The sequence below is a fragment of the Macaca thibetana genome, chromosome 15 (assembly GCF_024542745.1).
Source record: "Macaca thibetana thibetana isolate TM-01 chromosome 15, ASM2454274v1, whole genome shotgun sequence".
Lineage (NCBI taxonomy): Eukaryota > Metazoa > Chordata > Mammalia > Primates > Cercopithecidae > Macaca > Macaca thibetana.
In genome coordinates, this window is record NC_065592.1 from 107,768,330 (window position 1) to 107,780,387 (window position 12,058).

Below are 12,058 nucleotides of genomic sequence, written 5' to 3' on the forward strand. Positions count from 1 at the left end.
TGGCTGCTGGGTTTCCTCTTGGTCCAGGAACACTTGGACCTGATGCTCCCTCTGCCTGCAATGGGGCTTTTGCAACTCCACCCATTCTCTCTTTTTGAAAATTGTGATATATATTATCACATACATAACATAAAATGTACCAGTTTAAGCACTGTAAGTGTACAGTACAGTGGCATTTAATGCCTTCACATTGTTGTACAGAAATATGAAATGTTTCATGAGTCCTCCTTGCACAGGGGCCATGTGAATCTTTCCTGAATTGCTCCAATTTTAGTACACGTGCTGCCGAAGTGAGCACCTTACCCCCTTTTGTCTATAAACTTTGACTCATCTTTGGATTTGGGCTTAAAAGTCACTTTTTCAGAGAACCCTTCAAAACCAGGCTCGGTGCCTCATCGTGCATTGCCTTGGCGTCACAGCACTTGGTGGCAGTGATGTGATGGCAGATTGGTGTCTGTTCCTCTTACTAGACTGCAGGCCCCATGCAGGCAGCACCCAGGCCTGGAGGGTGTAAGGCACATGGTTGGGTTCCGTACATCCTAGTTCAATGAACAATGCTTGAATGAATGTAGAAATGCAGTTCTACCCACAGTGAAGACCACCCTTGACATTATTATAGAAAATCGTGTGGTTCTGTGGTGTCTTAAAAGTTATTCCAGAGTAGGATTTTGGCTTCACCTTTCGAAAACTGAAACCCATAGTGAAGTGTCTTTCTTCCCTTTTCTCAAACAGAAGAGCAATTTTCCTCCAACCATTAATTTAGTCTTCATCTCTTACAAGAGAGGAAGCCACCTGGTAGTTTCTAAACGGTCGGTTTTCCATTGATTTTATTCATCCAAGTTTCAAAACTAGCGAATCTAGAATCAGACTTCTGAAGCAGTTTGTAATTTCTGAAAGCTAATGTGAAGTGGAACGTCTTTTTTTTTTTTTTTTTTTTTTTTGCCCAGGTTGGAGTGCAGTGGCGCGATCTCCGCTCACTGCAGGTTCTCCCTCCCAGGTTCACGCCATTCTCCTGCCTTAGCCTCCTGAGTAGCTGGGACTACAGGCTCCTGCCACCATGCCCGGCTAATTTTACATATATATATATTTTTTAGTAGAGACGGGGTTTCACCGTGTTAGCCAGGATGGTCTCGATCTCCTGACCTTGTGATTCGCCTGCCTGAGCCTTCCAAAGTGCTGGGATTACAGGCGTGAGCCACCGCGCCTGGCCAGAACTTCTTTTACAGTAAGACACTCAGCCCAATCCTACCCCCCGTGTCTGCAGAGAAGCACCGTCTCACCCATCGGGGGCTGCGTGTGGAGCCTGCGATGGGTCTCCCTGGAACCCGAAGTGTGTCTGCACCCACCAAGTTCATGAAAAACTCAGCCATGCCGGACTTTAGGAAACCCTGCTAAGGGGCCAGATGGGGTGGGTCTAGGATTTGAACCCTGAGTTAGAGCAAGAATAGGTGACATTCACTCACACGACCCTTCACACTTTGTTACTCATAACACCAGGAGCAAGAGATGGACCTCATCTGCATCCACAACAGCATCCTAAGGGGATAACCTTCAGAGGTCAAGCAGCTGGCCTAAGAGGCTTTCAAGGAGTGCTGGGCCAGATTTGTTATCTGATTTTAGTGCTAAAACTCTTGTGCTTTTCACACCACTTTGCTCCATATGGCATTCACCACTGCATTTTTAGAAGCAACTTCCACTATAATGGCACCCTGGAAGTGGCATAAAGATCTGGTCATTTGCACATGGGCAAAGCCATACAAAGTAGAGTGGCTGAACATTCAGACTTGACCACACACTGGTTGTTCAGCGTGTGTGGACTCTCTGGCTGATCAAAAGCACATGATGAGCAGGACTACCAGGTAATGCTAAGCCCCTAAAAGTCCTGGTCCCATGAGCCGTGCCCCAGGCTCTGCCTCCACTGTTAGGAGCGTCCTGTGTAAATACCGTCTTGAAGCTGGAGTCTATTCTGGCTTTCTGCAGTTTCACTTAATCTTGGGGGGAAAATTGAGGATGCCCTCTACCTCCATGCATAGACTCCCATAGGCTGGGTCTCCCGGGCTTCCTCTAAATCCTGCCGTCCCCACCCTCCTCATGGAGATCCCAGTGAAGAACACGCTAATCTCTTGGAGCAAATGAGGAATGAAATGCATAAGGCTCCCACTGCAGGATCAGGGCGTGCTGAGATAACCCCTCCAGCTCTTGGCCCAGGAGGTGATAAAAGAGGCACCTGCCATGAAGTCACCAGCTGAAACCTCCACCGTTGTCCCTCAGTACCCCCGTCCAGCCTTGGCCCCACTGAGCCAATGGTTCCAGTGACCCTAAACATCCCACAGTTCCATATCTCCCATCTCCCCATGACGTTTCCCTGCTTTCTGTCCACAAAGCTGCCTTTCATCACCTCTGTGGCATGTTCCCCTCCGCACGCCCTCCATGACCCGCGCCTCCTCTGCCCTTGGCCACAGCTCATTCCCCTCCATGTCAGCTGTCAGACTCCAACTGCAGCAGCCCTCGGGGCACTCAGCTTTATTCACACAGCAACACACACACACACACACACACACACACACACACACCCCAGACTTTTGTTCTCTGCCTCCTTTTAGGTTTTCCAAAGCTCCTTTGTTTGAAAAAGAAATCTTCCCAGGACTCCCTCATCTTACCTCCATAGTCTCACCTTCCACCAGATTCCAAGAAGACTTCAAACCATTTGGGGTGTGGGGGAAGTGTTTTATAATGGTTTCTGTTCTTTTCGTGATTGCTAAAAAGTCATTTTCACCATCATTGTAAGTATTATCTACCCTTGATTTCCACTCTGACCCCTACTTACACAATTGTTTCTCCTGACATAAAAACCTTCTGCTTTTGTATCCCTTTAAATTAATGGTTTTATTGCTGAATCTTAACTTTTTTGCCTTAAGAATAGTTTCCAGTGAGTTCTGCATTTTACGTTCTGTACCTGCTCATTTTTCCTTTCAGGTGTGTGTTTTTTTACATGATGACTTCACATGAGGACACACTGTAAGTGTCAAGACATCAAGAACATGCTATGGTCGGGGATCACATCTCCCTGAGGCACAGAGGACGGCTCTTTTTGTTCAGGTATTTATTCCTGTTCATTGACTCTTCCTTGCTCTTCGGGCAAAATCGATGCCCTTACAAAACCACCAGAGGACCAGGCAGAGTGGCTCGTGCCTGTAATCCCAGCACTCTGGGAGGCTGAGGTGGGAGGAACTCTTGAGCCTGGATGGTCGAGACTGCAGTGAGCCATGATCGTGCCACTGCACTCCAGCCTGGGTGACCGAGCAAGAGCCTGTCTCAACAATAACAACAAAAAGACCCACCAGTAGTTGTAGAGAAATGCTAATGATTTTTTTAAGGGGAAATTCTTAAGTGCAACTAATCCATTATCAGGTGCTTACTTATATCCAGCACCTAGAGTTTAAGCCATTTTACTATTTTTTTCTTTTTTTTTTTTTTTTTCTGAGACAGTGTCGCTCTGTCGCCCAGGCTGGAGTGCAGTGTGGCCTGATCTCAGCTCGCTGCAAGCTCCGCCTCCCGGGTTCACGCCATTCTCCTGCCTCAGCCTCCCGAGTATCGGGGACTACAGGCGCCCACCACCACACCCGGCTAATTTTTTGTATTTTTAGTAGAGACGGGGTTTCACCATGTTAGCCAGGATGGTCTCGATCTCCTGAACTCATGATCCGCCCTCCTCGGCCTCCCAAAGTGCTGGGATTACAGGCGTGAGCCACTGCACCCGGCCCCATTTTACTATTAAAATTATTCATGACCACGCATTTTAGAGGGCTCACTTAACAAACTTACTGTTGAAATTGCAGAAGTGGAAAGGTGGGAAAGCAGCATCGAGGAGGAACAGCACATGGAATTGGAAGCAGCTGCGCAGCTTTAAGCTAATCTGAAAGGGCAGGGCCTGGCTACAAAGTTGGGCGTTGTGTTGGGAATTAACTTGTCTTTCTGTACTGAGTGTTAAGCAAGGAGAAGGGCTGCTATGCTCTTCCATGTAGAGCATTTGGTGCTGGGGGAGGATCTGAGTCTTCTGACAACAGCAACACAAGCTCTGACCAGTTCCTAAAGTGGAAGGTGCCCTGAGCCCGGTGGCCTGCATGGGAGGGAGCTGGGGTGATGGGGATGCTGTGCTCACCAAACCCTCTGTCATTTGGTGAGTTCAAACCTGACTTCCTACTGCCTCAAGAGCATAAACCAGAAGAGGATTTATAGGGATTTGACATCTAGCTTAGAAGAACAAACTAGTGTAATGAGACCAAAATACAACTAGTCAGAGGCTTTTCCTTCTTCCTTCTCACACTGTCAATTTAGCAAAAAAGGCCTCAGTTGTCATGCTTCGTTCGCTATCCTGGGAAAATTCCTCAGAATGTCACTTTCTCATGGCTGCTGCATTCTTAGTATTTTATTCCAAGGTCACCCACCTTCTCCAGATGTAGAGGTTTTGAGGCCCAAAAGCGAAAAGGGGCATCTAGAAAATGAACAACATAACATTGCTTGCACTTCTACATTTTCAGGACTTGGTCCGTTTTAATTTACATAACGCCTTATACATAGCACTTGAAGCTTATTTTGCAGGTTAGAATATAAGATATATAGAACTTTTAACATTTCAATCATTCCCAGTCATGAAGCATCCGATTCAAACATAACCACTAACTTCAAAGACAAGCATTATCCACGTTTGTGTAACACATTACCCCCAAAACTCTCTGGGTTAAAACAATCATAAACACTTATTACCTCTCAAAGTTTTCTGTGGGGCAAGGATTTATGAGCAGCTTCCCTGAGTGGTTCTGGCTCAGGCTCTCTCATGAGGCTAGAGTCAAAAAGTCAGGACTGCAGGGGCCCGATGACTTGAATGGCTGGAGAATCTACTTGCACACTGGTGAGCTCACACAGCCAGCACAAAGCTTCTGGTTGCTGGCGTGAGGCCTCAGTTCCTCATCAAGCGTGCATCTCCCCAAGTCTGCTTGAGTGTCTTCATGATGGCGGATGCCTTCCCACAGGGTGGTCATCCTGAGAGAGAGCGAGCCAGGTGGAAGCTGCATCCTCCTTTTGATGGTCTAGTCTCAGAAGTCACATGGCCTCACTTCCACCACCTTTATTCACTAGCGGTGAGTCACTAAGTTCAGCCCATATTCAAGGGGAGGGCGTTACAGTCCACGTTTTGAAAGGAAGAACATCAAATAATTTGCAAACATGTTTTGAAGCCATCAGTGGTTATATTTTCATGCAAATGATTTTAAACCATTATAACTTATTTTGGAGTACATTTATACCAAGTAAAATTCACAAATCTGAAGTGTAAAGCTTAGTGACTTTTCACATGAGTAAGTGCCTGTGTAACCATCACCTAGATCAAAATATGGACGTTTTAAACACCTCAGAAAGTTCCATCATGCGAATCTCTGAATTTGAATGTTTTATGTACACAGTTACCACCCGCAAATAAAGACAGCCTTAATTCTTCCTTTCTAGACTTTGTAACTTTCATGTATTGTTCTTGACTTACTGTGCTATCAAGGTTGAATAGAGCCGGTATGAGTGGGCGTCCCTGTCTTGTTCTCAACTTAGGGGAAAATGTGTTCAGTATTTCATTGTATTTATCTGTAGAGTTTTTAATAGATAACTTTTTTCGGATTGAGAAAGCTTTCTTCTATTCCTAGTTTGACTGAGCTTTGGAAATAGAAAAGTAAGTAGAATCACAACTCATGATTTTGCTACTTGATCATAGCTTTAAGCATTTGCCAGATTGTCTTTAGCTGTGAATGTTCCTTATCTAATTGACAAAAAAGAAAATTGTGCTAGGTCTACACATGGAAAAATATTGTCCAGGCAGTCTTCAGTCTCCAAATATGTTGATCTTCAATGTGTATTTGTTTGTCAGTTTCTTGGGAACTGTGAGACTTTTTCACATACAACCTTAGTTCTGCTCGGTGCTTCAGTATTTAGGTCAATTACAAAAGTCTATTTGATTACCTTATGCCCAAAGTATGGCTCTGTGCTATGATGGTGGGGAGTGGGAGAGGGGTTTTGAAGAGAAATGGAAGGGAGAAGAGAGAGGAAGCCTAGGCACTAGCAGCACCAGGAGCAGCAGCGTACAGAGAATACAGTTCTCACAGCCAAAGACTCACGGAGCCACCCCAAAGCCGGGTGTGGCTGACATTTGTAAATTGGCATTCTGTAAGTCAGGGCTCTATAAACCTTGCCACATGTGGTGAGAATTTTTAAATGTCTCAACACCCAATTCACATGGCTTTAAAAGCAATAAATTTTAAAACAAGAACGTTTGAATGGCACTGACAAAGTATCCTCAGATTCATTATCGCATTTACTCTTCAGAGCAGCCCTATGAGGTTCACATCCAGGCCTCACAGAGGAGGACACTGAGGCCGGGAGATGTTGCGGGTCTTGCTGGAGATGGCACAGCTCGGCTTCAGTGCCCAGGACTGAGCCATGACTTAGGGCATGTGCTCTTTTCATTGTATTGTGTTGGCAACGATTGCCTGACAACTTTTTATATGGTTTTTAAAAATTACTGCAGCAGATGTGTCTGTGCTGAATGTAACTTGAGATGTTAGTTTGCTTCACATAAATTGAAGCGGTTCATTCTCGGTCCCCAGCTTTTGGTCAGGGTGCGTTTAGCCATTTGGCTAAACAAATAGAGGGATTGTTTCTTCCTCCTCCTCCTCTCAGCACATTCACCTTTTCCCCATTCTATGAATTCTGCTTCAGTTGTCCAGGTATAAGTGAGGGAGAAATCTGGAAAAGGAATACTAATTCTATAACTTGGCAAAGACTATCTTCCATAAGCCTAATAGTCAATGAAAATCACTGAGCATACACATTTCACTGACGTTTCCCATCACCACGGGCAAGGCCCTGCCTTGGGAACTTTTAGGGTCATCACTGTGGAGTTTCAGAGAGCAAGTCTCAATCTACTAGTTAGTCCCTAATGTAGATGTTTGGACCACTCTTGTTTTTAAAGTGGTAAAACACACACCAGGACACTGTTGGGCATACACGTTTTGGATGTCAGATGGATTTTCAGGCAGGCAGTGGTCTGCAAAGCTGGCAGAGGAGTGGCCCGACGTGGTGGCTCACGCCTGTAATCCCAGCACTTTGGGAGGCGGAGGCGGGCCGATCACGAGGTCAGGAGATGGAGACCATCCTGGCTAACGTGGTAAAACCCCGTCTCTATTAAAAATACAAAAAATTAGCCGGGCGAGGTGGCGGGGCCTGTAGTCCCAGGTACTCGGGAGACTGAGGCAGGAGAATGGCGTGAACCCGGAGGCGGAGCTTGCAGTGAGCCAAGATCAGCCACTGCACTCCAGCGTGGGCGGCAGAGCTAGACTCCGTCTCAGAAAAAAAAAAAGAAAGAAAGAAAAAGAAGAAGAAAAAATAAGCTGGCAGAGGAGCTCCTTTGGATAGGGGACACTTCAACATTGATGGGAGCGGGGTTCCCGGGCTCCATCAGAGTGAAAACCCCGTGCGCCACAGGGCACTCCGGTGAGCCGGAGGAGAATGGCACCAGGGAGCAGCAGGGCCTGGCGAGCCCATCACAGAGGGAGCCTGCGGTTTCAGAGGCGACCACAGATCCGGCTGAAGGGCTGGTCCGAGAGCAGCTGGCTCTGCTAGGTGTGGTATAGACCCAGCAAGGACAGGAGCAGGGCCCTGGGCACTCACATAACAAGCGCTGACCTCTGGGGAAGGCAGACTCACATTTCCTCAAGGTTTTCTATTTGTACCAGATGAACTCAGTGTCAAATATGAAAAGGCATCTTTCCAAGGGCTGTTAAGAGAGTCTCTTTTACTGTGTAAACAAGGACAGAAGGCATCAAAGCCAGAATGCCATTATTCCTTGGCTTCTGAACGTTGGAGTGGAACTGCTTGCCCCGTGATTACTATTAGCATTAAAATATTGGTTGGATTGTCCCATGGACATGAAAGTTTACAGCAAAGAGTGATGTTTCCAGAAGAGGAGCTGCAACAGTATTTGAGTTCGGCTTCTACCTTCTTAATTTTCTGAGGTTTCCTCAGGGAAGACCCCAGTGATTGGCAGAGTGGGTGGGATTTAGAAGGCTTTTTCAGGTCTCCGATTAGTCTGATTTTTTTTTTTCAGCTCCCTCAGAGATTTATTTTGAAGTGTCCCTGCCATGACTTTTCTGACTGCCTGTGTGGCTTTCAAACCTGCCCACCAAGTGTTTAGGGGTGAGTCATTTCCCCACAGGTAGGAGGGTAAGAAGAGTCTCCAGACCCCACGAGGAGGGTCAAGAGAGCAAACACGAGAGAGGACTTGGTCCTTACCAGAGGTGGCCTCCAGAAAAGTGAGGTGTTCCAGTGATCATTCCCTGACCGATGACTTCCTGAGCTAGCTATTTTCTCCGGTAAACGAAGTCTACATGAGATATCATAGGAAATGAATTTCAGACTTTCTTCCACCAAACATTTCTTTTATTGTTTTCCAGTAACATTTGCATTGTTTTACCCTGATCTCATCTGTTCACCATTTGTGACATTTTTTCAAGCCTCGGTTCACCTTTTTTTCCTGTCCCCTTCTGGTCCTTTGAGATAATGCTTTCAGAATTTTGCCGTTCTGCTATGTGGCCTGTGTCTATTTGCGTGAAAAGAATTCCATGCGGAGGAGGTGACAGCCCAGTTGTTTGGCTTGGAGAAGCCCATGACTCATTCTTCTGAGGCCTGCCTGCACCAGGTGTATGAAATACCTTCATGTGACATGTACGGCTCTTCCAGCTGAGCATAAAAGCAGGCACCTCACTCTTTTATCAAATAATTGACTCAGAACTTTAATCAAGACAGATGCAAGTATCTTAAGACCTGAATTTATTTTTTTAATTTACTAGGCATTGTGTTTTGTGTACTAATTACAGTGTATAATTAAAGAACAGCGTAGGATTGTTTAACATAGAAGGTGGTTAAACTCTGGTGCAGAATACCCTCTCAGTAAACTTTTAAAGGGCATGGGTTGTGGTTGAGTAATATAGAGAAAAGTCCTGGTCTTTGATTCCTATTACTGCTTCTCATCTCTTGCTCTTATTTACTGTTTTGGGCTCTTCATGAAAGGGATTTTTTTCTAGTCCTCCCCAACTCTTGCTCGTAGCTAATTCAGTAATGGTTAAGTCAGAAATGTCTTAAGTGAGACAAGCTTATTCCTATTAAATTTCTGATTATTCCACAGAATTTGAATTCCACATAATTTGAGATTGCTTTAAGAGTCCACTAACGCCCAGGGCTGGAGTGCCCTCTCATCACTAGTAACAGGGCACTAAATGTCAAATGTTCTTCTAGTGATTTATGTTCTTATTTCACAGCTTTCCTTAATTGTTTTTTACATAAATCTGAGAAATAGTGATTAAAGTATTGCAGGCTTTGGCACGTATCATCAGCTTGTACTATCTTCTGATACAGCGTTGAGTGCTTGGCTGACAGAGATGAAGCAGTGCTTTAGTCACAGGGCTTGCCCTGCCATGGAGAAGGCTCTGTTCCCATAGGGCGATGACCGGTGGTGCAGACTGTCCCTGTCCCAGAAGAGCCCATCTGTTTCCCGGGAATTCGTGCCCCACAGCAAGAAATGACATCACTTTCTGCTTTTCCTATGGGATCATACCCAGTAGATACCAATGATAATGCAATATCCTTTTCTGTTTTAATGTTTAAAACACTGAATGCTCAGGCTGGGCGCAGTGGCTCACGCCTGTAATCCCAGCACTTTGGGAGGCCAAGGCGGGTGGATCACAAGGTCAGGAGTTCGACACCAGCCTGGCCAATATGATGAAACCCTGTCTCTACTAAAAATACAAAAATTAGCCATGTGTGGTGACACATGCCTGTAATCCCAGCTACTCAGGTGGCTAAGGCAGAAGGATTGCTTGGATGAGGGAGGTGGAGGTTGTAGTGAGCCGAGATCGTGCCACTGCACCTCAGCCTGGGCGACAGAGAGAGACTCCATCAAAGAAGAATAAGAAGGAGAAGGAGAAGGAGAAGAAAAAAGAATCACTGAATGCGTAAGAAGGATCAGCTTTTAGTTTCTCCTCATACTTTGGCCCTAAAGCCCTGGTAACTGTGAAAACTGCTCCTGAGGATGGAATGGGCAGGATCTTTGAACTAAAAAGCACTAGCAAATGTGTGGCCTCTGCTCTGTGGGCATTCTGTTTCTGAGAACGTGTTGTCCTGCCCCAGTCTGGCTGTCTGTTCTCTTGTAGGGTCGTACAAGAGGTGAGAGGGTAATGGCAAGAATTGGTCCAATCTTTATAGATGTTCTTTTTCCAGAAAATGGGCAAACACTACGGTTTTTTTTTAGTTTGTTTTGTTTTGTTTTTGAGATGGAGTCTCACTCTGTCATCCAGGCTGGAGTGCAGTGGAGCGATCTTGGCTCACTGCAAGCCCCGCCTGCCCGGTTCACACCACTCTCCTTCCTCAGCCTCCTGAGCAGCTGGGAACACAGGCGCCCACCCCCACATCTGGCTAATTTTCTGTATTTTTTTTAGTAGAGACAGGGTTTCACCATGTTAACCAGGATGGTCTCAATCTCCTGACCTCATGATCCGCCACCTTGGCCTCCCAAAGTGCTGGGATTACAGGCATGAGCCACTGAAAACTATGTTTTTAAACATCCTGGAATGAGAATTCATAATGGAATGGAGAAAAAAGGAAGGAAGGAAGGAAGGAAGGAAGGAGGGAGGGAGGGAGGGAGGGAGGGAGGGAGGGAGGGAGGGAGGAAGGAAGGAAGGAAGGGAGGGAGGGAGGGAGGGAGGGAGGGAGGGAGGGAGGGAGGGAGGGAGGAAAAAGACAAGGAGAGAAAAAAATGAGTCACATGCACAGCACCTGTGGAAATATCTGAATCAGCAGCAATACCTTGAAACTCTTCAGAAATCTTCTTATTCCCCACTTAGAAACTGACCAAGTGGTCTGTTAGAATACTCTTAGCCTTCATTCTACAAGATCATCAGCAGGTATGGCCCTTGCTAAGCCAGTGCTGGGGAGGAGGGCATGAAGCTGCAGCCGGGGCTCTGCTGTGGACCCTGGAACCTGGGACTGCCTGTGCCTCAGCCATCGGCACTGCCTTCCATCCTCATGGCCTCGGCCTCTGGCCCAGGGCGCTTTCCTCAGTGCAGCTACTCCTCCTTTAAACATGCATGCCGTCAGACAACAGGCTGAGTTCTTCCAGTGTTCTTTCCTACCCCCAGACCTTCACCCCTTCCCCTGTTCACAAACACCTGCCTGAGTCCCTCCTCAGGTCTCCTGTTGCCTGTTCCTGCTCTCTGTGCAGCCACCACGTAGTCCCTGTGCAGTGAAGGGTTAACTCAGAAAGTCTGGCGCATTCAAACCCTGGATGTTGAACATGCCTGGCCCTTGGCCAGTTTCTGGGTGGTGACCCTCCGTGCTTAGAACATCCTGCCTTACAAGAGCATCTTCGTGTACCTGGCGTCTCAGGCCACACCAGCGTGTGTGCTCACTGTGCGATTATTTCAGGGTGGAGACCTTGGCCCATGCTCTCTCCATTTGACCACTGAAGAGGCTGGAGACTAACTATGGTCAGTATACGGTATGAGGAGAGAATCTACATCCATTCCCCACCTATTATGCCTGCATCACTGACTGACCAGTTTTCCTTCCCTCATAATTAGTGATGCTGCCTATAAACTCTTATTCTGGGGGTGGAGCAGAGGAGGGGTCCTGCAAGCAGCCTGTGCTCTCCAATTCATCTATCTACTCTTATAACAGACCTACATCTGCATAGAGGTCTATAATATACTTAAATATTTCCAATATTCTTAATTTTTAAAGATTTCTTGGTGAATATTTGCACTTACCTACAAGATATTTTAGCAACACTTCGTCCAATCCTGCTCTCCCAATAGCATGGAGCTTTTGATTTGAATTTAATCTTATTATAGTATCCTGCCACTTATTCAAGTCTACTTTTATTGGTGTCTGTAAAGGTTTATGTTTTATGTTATGAAAGCTCCTGTATTTTTTTTCTTTTGGATTTTTAGTTACTGTACTATTG

General features: G+C 46.2%; 1 protein-coding gene and 1 pseudogene across 1 annotated transcript in view; one reads left to right on the forward strand and one right to left on the reverse strand.

Moving 5' to 3' along the window:
* CTSV (cathepsin V) overlaps positions 1-12,058 on the forward strand; it is a 261,994-nt gene that overhangs the window by 46,899 nt on the left and 203,037 nt on the right. The gene's annotated exons all lie outside the window — the stretch shown is intronic.
* Positions 200-298, reverse strand: LOC126938141 (uncharacterized; annotated as a pseudogene).